The following is a 6,831-nucleotide window of genomic DNA, read 5'->3' as shown; positions in this document are numbered from 1 at the left end:
TCTAGTTTCATATTGAACATTATAAGAAGTTTTTAAAAACAGAACAATAAAAGGTCATTAAAATTGGTTGCTGGTAAATCATGGTATATCAGTGGTGCAGGTGTTGGAGATGTGGTTCTTGTACCTGAGTCACTTCTCATAGACTTTGAGTAACTGAGAGAATGAACAGGAAGGAGAAGTTTTGACCCTCTACCATCATGATCTAAGAGAAAACAGTGGTCTCTTAACTATAGAAAAACCAAGAGTCCAATAAGCAAAACCTTGTTTGTCACCCCTCTGGTAGTGTAGTGGTTAGTGACGCAGCCTCTGCTATCTGACTCACCCGGTTCAATTCCTACCCCTTAGCTATCCTTTAAATTGTTTAAAAAGTTTTATAAAAGAACCAAAAAGGTCCTAAATATCAGGTTCTTGCAGGAGATCCTGTGGCTCAATTGGAAGAGCTTTGCCTCTGGGTTGAGAGGTTGCTGGTTCAAACCCCGGCCAGGGCTCAAAGTTAAGCATGTGGAAGGTTCCAGTGACCGTAGTGATGAAGGTGTCAGAAATGGCTGCGTGGAAGGTTGGATCTGGATGGTTTCAGAGGGCGTATCCTGAACCAGGGGGGCAATATTCAGGCGTCTGCCCCCCTGGTGTCTGAGAAGCTGAAAACAGGGGGTTATGAAGCAAAAACATCCAAAAAAAGTATGAACTTAGGCTCCGGGCAAAAAAAAAAAAAATTATTTTTCCACCTTCTCTCATTCCCCTAAATGCAAAACAATTACTTATTTTTTCTGAGGCTATAACCCAGCAGGTCTTCACAGCCTCACAGTCACCCACTCCATTGCTCACCACACACTAATTTCCACACAACTTACCCAGTGTGGGGCCACGCCAGATTTGAACCAGCAACCTCTGAGCTCAGAGGTAAGGCTTTTACCACAAAGCCATCAAGTCCCACAACTCACCTTCTTTTTTTTGGGGGTTTATCCTTCGTTTCATGCTTCAAAGCAAGAAATTCAGACCAGAAAGAAACACAGAAAGCAGGATTCGAACCCTGAACCCCACCAACAGTAAATACCAGTCTTAACCCACTGAACCATCTGGAAGGACAGGCTGTGCCAATTGTTAGAGCAGGTCTATCTTTTCTTTTAAACCATCAACACAAGAATATAATGCTAAAGACAGACTTAGGAAGCAAACCCATATTGTGACTAGCAGGGACCATCAGGAAGGACAAGCTGGGAAGCTTGTTTAGAGTCTTTCTCTTTAACCCATCAAAACAAGAATATGAAGATGTAGGAATCAGGAATTTAGCCTACCTCATGACTAGCAGACAGAAAGCCAGGTTTGAACCCTGACCACCAACATTAGCAAAGTACCAGCCTTAACCCACTAAGCCATCAGGAAAAAACAGGATGGGAAGCTTGATTAGAGCAGGTCTATCTTTCTTTTCAAACCATCAACACAAGAATTTAACACTAAAGAAAGATGTAGGAAGTGAAAACAGATGTAAGTAGCACAAGTTGAACCCACATTGTAAATAGCAGGATTCGAACCATGATCCCCACCACCAGCGAGACACCAACGTTAACCCATTGAACCACCGGTGAGGACGGACTAGGAAGCTTGTTTAGAGCAGGTCTATCTTTCTTTTCAACCCATTAAAAACAAAAATATATCGCTAAAGAAAGATGTAGGAAGTGAATCCTGATCGTGACTGGCAGGCAGAAAGCAGGATTCGAACCCTGAACCCCACCAAAAGCACAACACCTGATTTAACCCACTGGACCATCAGAGAAGACAGACCAGGAAGTTTGTTTAGAGCAGGTCTATCTACCTTTATACCATCAACACAAGAATATAAAGCTAAAGAAAGTTTTAGGAAGCAGGAACATAACCGACATCGCAACTAGCAGGATTCAAACCCTGATCCTCACCATCAGCGAGGCACCAGCCTTAATCCGATGAACCATGGAAGAGATCAGACTGGGAGCATGTTTAGATGAGGCACAAGCCTTAAACCACTGAGCGACCGCTGCTGAAAAGCATGTGTGCTTTTTGGAGGGTTCATACTTTGTTTCATGCCAGCGCAGTAAGAAAGAAGGCATGTAGGACTGGCTTTGAAACCTTATCACCAGCATGGACTATATTAAGGACCATGTTCAGGCACAAGCCTTAAACCACTGAGCTACCACAGAAGTGCGTTTTTTTGTGGTGGGGTTATCTTTCATTAAAGACCAGGAAATCACGAAATTAATCCAACACAGAAAGGACAGAATTGAAATGTTTTCAGAGTGGATAAGGTCCAGAAGTTTTATTTACCAACACAGCAACTACCAGCTCGACCAGGAATCAAACTCTCAAACTCATCCTCGTGGTGACCCTGACATTAACCCACTAGGCTATCACATCCATCTATCCATCCATCCATCCATCCATCTATCTATCTATCTATCTATCTATCTATCTATCTATCTATCTATCTATCTATCTATCTATCTATCTATCTATCTATCTATCTAATATGATGTGAGGTCCAGTTAACAGCTAAAACAGGTAGAAGTAATAACTACTTTTTACTTAAGTACGTCTGAGCCAAAACTTCTTTACTTTCACTTGAGTAAAAAAGTATAATCAGTACTTCAACTTTTACCCGAGCATTTTAAAACATGAGGATCTGTACTTCTACTTAAGTAAAGGATGTGTGTACTTTTGCCACCTCTGACGAGGCCTGGGGTGCAGTCAGCGTTCACATTTATCCCAAATGTGGTCAATACAGTTTGAAAGCTCTATATAGGCCACTTAAGAGCATTCAATTTCCAGTTATCCTCCTTATTTCTATGCAAACATTTATAGCAGTGCTGCTAATCTGCTTAACACAAAGATTGTTGGAGTCATGCTCGTTTAATGGTTGGCGCTGTGGCACAGCGGGTCGACTTCCCGCCTGACAGCTCCAGGGTAACTGCTTCTCTCATTGCCTGCATTGTCTAGGTTCTCTGGTTTTCTTCCACCTAGAAAAACGATGCTTGTGGCCAGAATGGATAATAGACAGTGCCTCTAGATGTGAAGAAATGTGTGAACGTACAATAAGTATGACGGGAAGTATGACACCTGGAATGGTGTCCCATTCAAGCTCAATGTCCGGGTTCAGATCATCCAGCAATTTTCCTGTATGTCTAAGAAGAGTCAAGTTGTTTTTTTTTCCCTCCAAAACACGTGGCGGAGGAACATTTTTGCGCCTGTCAGAATGAAAGAAAAAAAAAAAAGCATCGGCTTAGCTGCTTAGCTCCAGTCGGTGTGTCAGATCCCCTCATCCATCGCCCTGCCTTATAATTATCAGTCTTAATTAACTTTATTGTTTGCGTTCTGCAGTCTAATCTGGGAAATGGTAATGAGTTTTAAAACCTGTGTGTGAAAGAGAGGGGGAAAGAGTGTGACGGAGTAAGCGAGAGAAAACCGAAAGAGTGAAAAGAAAGCTGACAGTGAATAACCTCCATGTCAAATTATACACAAAGTATATATATAGAGGCAAAATGCCAAATCTTCTCTCTTTAGGCATATCGTCTATTCCGGGGTCACCTAACGTGATACTCATCCTGTGTGAAGTTCTAATCCTTAGACTAGATTCGTTTGTAGTCTCCGACCCGTCATTCGGATGAGTATTGATGTGGGAATACGAGGGAATGCGGGATCAAGGGAAAGTGGCTGATAGACTGTCTGTCTATGGAAGTATGCATGCATGTGTGTGTGTGTGTGTGTAATCTTATTAGACAGAGCATGGCAGCAGAACAAAGAGCTGGGTACAGCAAGGGCTGACTGATAATCCTGCCCGGAGTAGTTCTCTCTTACGGACGAGCCTCAGTGCTACTGCTTTATTATCCCTATCAAAGAGAAATCTGCTCGTATAAACGGTATAAAAAGCATTTGGTCGAATAGTAAACAAACATTCCTGATGGTGGTCAATTCTGTTATCTTCCTGGTCATTATGCACGGAACTAGGAACATTAATTCCTTTTAAATCGCATGGTTAAGGGTCTTGCGCAAGAGGTCAATCAGTGTTTATGCTCACAGCCTTTTTCACACACACAAATAATATCAGTCTGTTTTTTTTTCCTCCCATATTATTTAAACATTTCACTTTCGCCATGTGGAAGCATAAAATTTGGCCTTCACTTGATCTAGTTGACCCAAACCTGCTCCAGCATGACAATACCCCTGTGCACAAAGCAAGTTCCATGAAGATCTGCTTTACATGGGTTGAAAGGGTGTGGAAGATCTGGAGTGGCCTTTTAGGGTTGACAGCTTTGGGATGAAATGGAATCCTGGCGTGAAGATTCATACAATACCTGACTTTACTAACACCATTGTGGTTGTGGATCTCCACAAAATCGATCGGAACATCTTCCCAAAAGAATGGAGATTATTACTGGGACTAAATGTGGAACGGGATGTTCAAAAGGCACATGAATTTTATAGACAAACTTTTGTCCATATCGTGTAACTTCAAGAGCTCGATAGCACTGATCAGATAATGCTTGTGGTATTGGTGCATAATGCCTCCACCACCATGCTTCACCATTTTTTTTGTGTGTGTGTGCCAAAATGATGCTAAGAATCTTTTACCTTTGGCCTCATTAGTTTGTAATACATTCCATGTTTTTCCAGAGAAAAACAAGGCTTTCGTCTAGTCGCTCTACACCCTGAAGTCCAAACACGTGAAGAATCCGAGAGTCTGTTGACCTGAGGGGAATGTCCTGAACATGCCAGGTATTTAAGCAGCTCCTTTAATGTAACTGTAGGATTCTTGGCAGGCTTCTTGAAGGGATCTCTTCTTGTCCTTTGGAGGAATGTTCTGTTCTGTGCCACTGGTGCCTCACTTTCTCCACTTGACAACAGCCTTCACAGTGACCCAAGGAACATTGGTTAGATTCGGAGCACTGTCACATGCCCTATTATAAGAGTGAACACAATTGAAGTACTTCTGAAGAAGGTAGGTACATGAAGTCAAAGTTCATTCCACATCTTTGCTGCCAGAAGGAATCTTGAAGGATGTCTTCCTTTTTATGTCTCACTGTCATTTTAAGAAGGATGACATTGCTAGGTAAGAATGGTTTCTCATTCCATATTTGGTCTAGCCTGGGCACAACGTCAGGATAAAACAGGACTTCGGCCAACTTGCTAGACTTTTGTGCACTAATAGATTTCTTGGCTATTTATGGTACAGCAGATCATGAAGACAAGACTTTAGATCACTGGACATTCGTACTGGACTGAAACCACGTCAGCATGTTTTTCATGCGTATTTTAGTAGCTATACGACTTAACAAACGAAGTAACAGTTCAAAGAGTCGGATGAATTTTCTCAAGGTGTGTGGCCGAATGAGAGCAGGGGTGGGGGGAGTCGAACTCCTTTCTGCCTCAAAACAGAGCTCTGGCATTCTTTCCTTTGAAAACCAAGTATTTATTAATACTAGGAAAAGGGTTGTGGGTATGAATTATTTCAGACACATTAACTGGAGAAGGCACGCTGGGTTTGTTAAAGAGGAAATACTCCATACGTTGGTGAGCATTTTACTTTTAAAGATGTTTCCTGAAGAACGACCTTCATCCGCATTTCATCACATATTTATATATATTCACTCGTCTCTCTCTCTCTGCTGCAGCTATCTGTCAGGGGAAAAAAAAAAAAAACGGGAAAATGATCGGCGGGAAAAGAGAAGAAGCAGAAAAAAAATTCTGGCACCGCCGCCCCGATAACGTGCGCACACCACTGTGAAGGCAGCAGTTTTTTGACAGGCCTCCGCTGCTTCCTCCTCTTTCATCTCGACTATAGGTAGAGGGAAATTTGCTGAGCTAGTTCACATGTTTTTGCGTTCTCTCGAGCTACAGGAGGACAAGGGACGAGGATAAAGATCAAAAATCTCTGCGTGGGCGCTACTTTCCAAATCCGTTACAGCGGCACAGGTCCAAATAATACCGATTTGAGAATTTATACGGGTAAAAAAAATACCCTGTAGTTTCGGGGATCGTGTCATGCGCTTGCTTTTATGTTCCTGCACTCGTCGTACAATTGAAGCCGGTCGTTCCGAATGTGGAATACCGCATGGCTGGTTCCTTTGTAAGCCTTTTACCTTGTTATCCATCTCTCAGTCGACTATGAACTATTGTTGTTGCTCACTATGGCACTCGTTCCGTCATGCTGTCCCTGCTTGAGGTGTCTCATGGTGCTCTGATTTGTTCGCTTTGCCTTGCATTTGGTGTAAATATACAGTATGCTAATAGCATTGCTGAACGGACCTCTCTAGTCAAACTGCCACTGAGGGTCCTTCCCCAGTGAGGAATTTGAGTCCACCTTAGCATCTCTGGTCACTTCCATATCTCCTGTGGCTAATTCTACTAATGTTAAAGCATTGAAAGTTGTGCACCTAAACAGATCCCTCCTCAAAGACCAATGAGCAGCCTTCCGTTTTATATTCCTTCCTTTGTCTGGAAGAGATGTTCTAAATAGTGCTCAACATTTAATCAGAATTCATGTATCAAAATCTTTTCATAGCTTTACCAGATAAACCTTCTGCTGTTTGTATATGAATTGCAAAACTTAGTCTTGTGTTAATGGTATGCATAGACATTTTTTTGCTATTGTGTTGTTCGGATTGGCGCATTATCTCCATGTAGTTACTAATCCCTCTCTGGGAGAAGCCGGCTTAAGCATTATTCTTAGCAGTGGGATATCTTGGTCTGGACATAGTTTGGATCTTTGACAGTCTGGGTTCTGTATGATGCCAGGTGCACTTAGCAGGTCTGCACCATGTGGCCTTACCATTCTACAGAGCTAGAACATGAGGGGTACAGGCT

This window comes from Silurus meridionalis, chromosome 9, assembly GCF_014805685.1.
Source record: "Silurus meridionalis isolate SWU-2019-XX chromosome 9, ASM1480568v1, whole genome shotgun sequence".
NCBI lineage: Eukaryota > Metazoa > Chordata > Actinopteri > Siluriformes > Siluridae > Silurus > Silurus meridionalis.
This window is presented reverse-complemented; position numbering follows the sequence as displayed.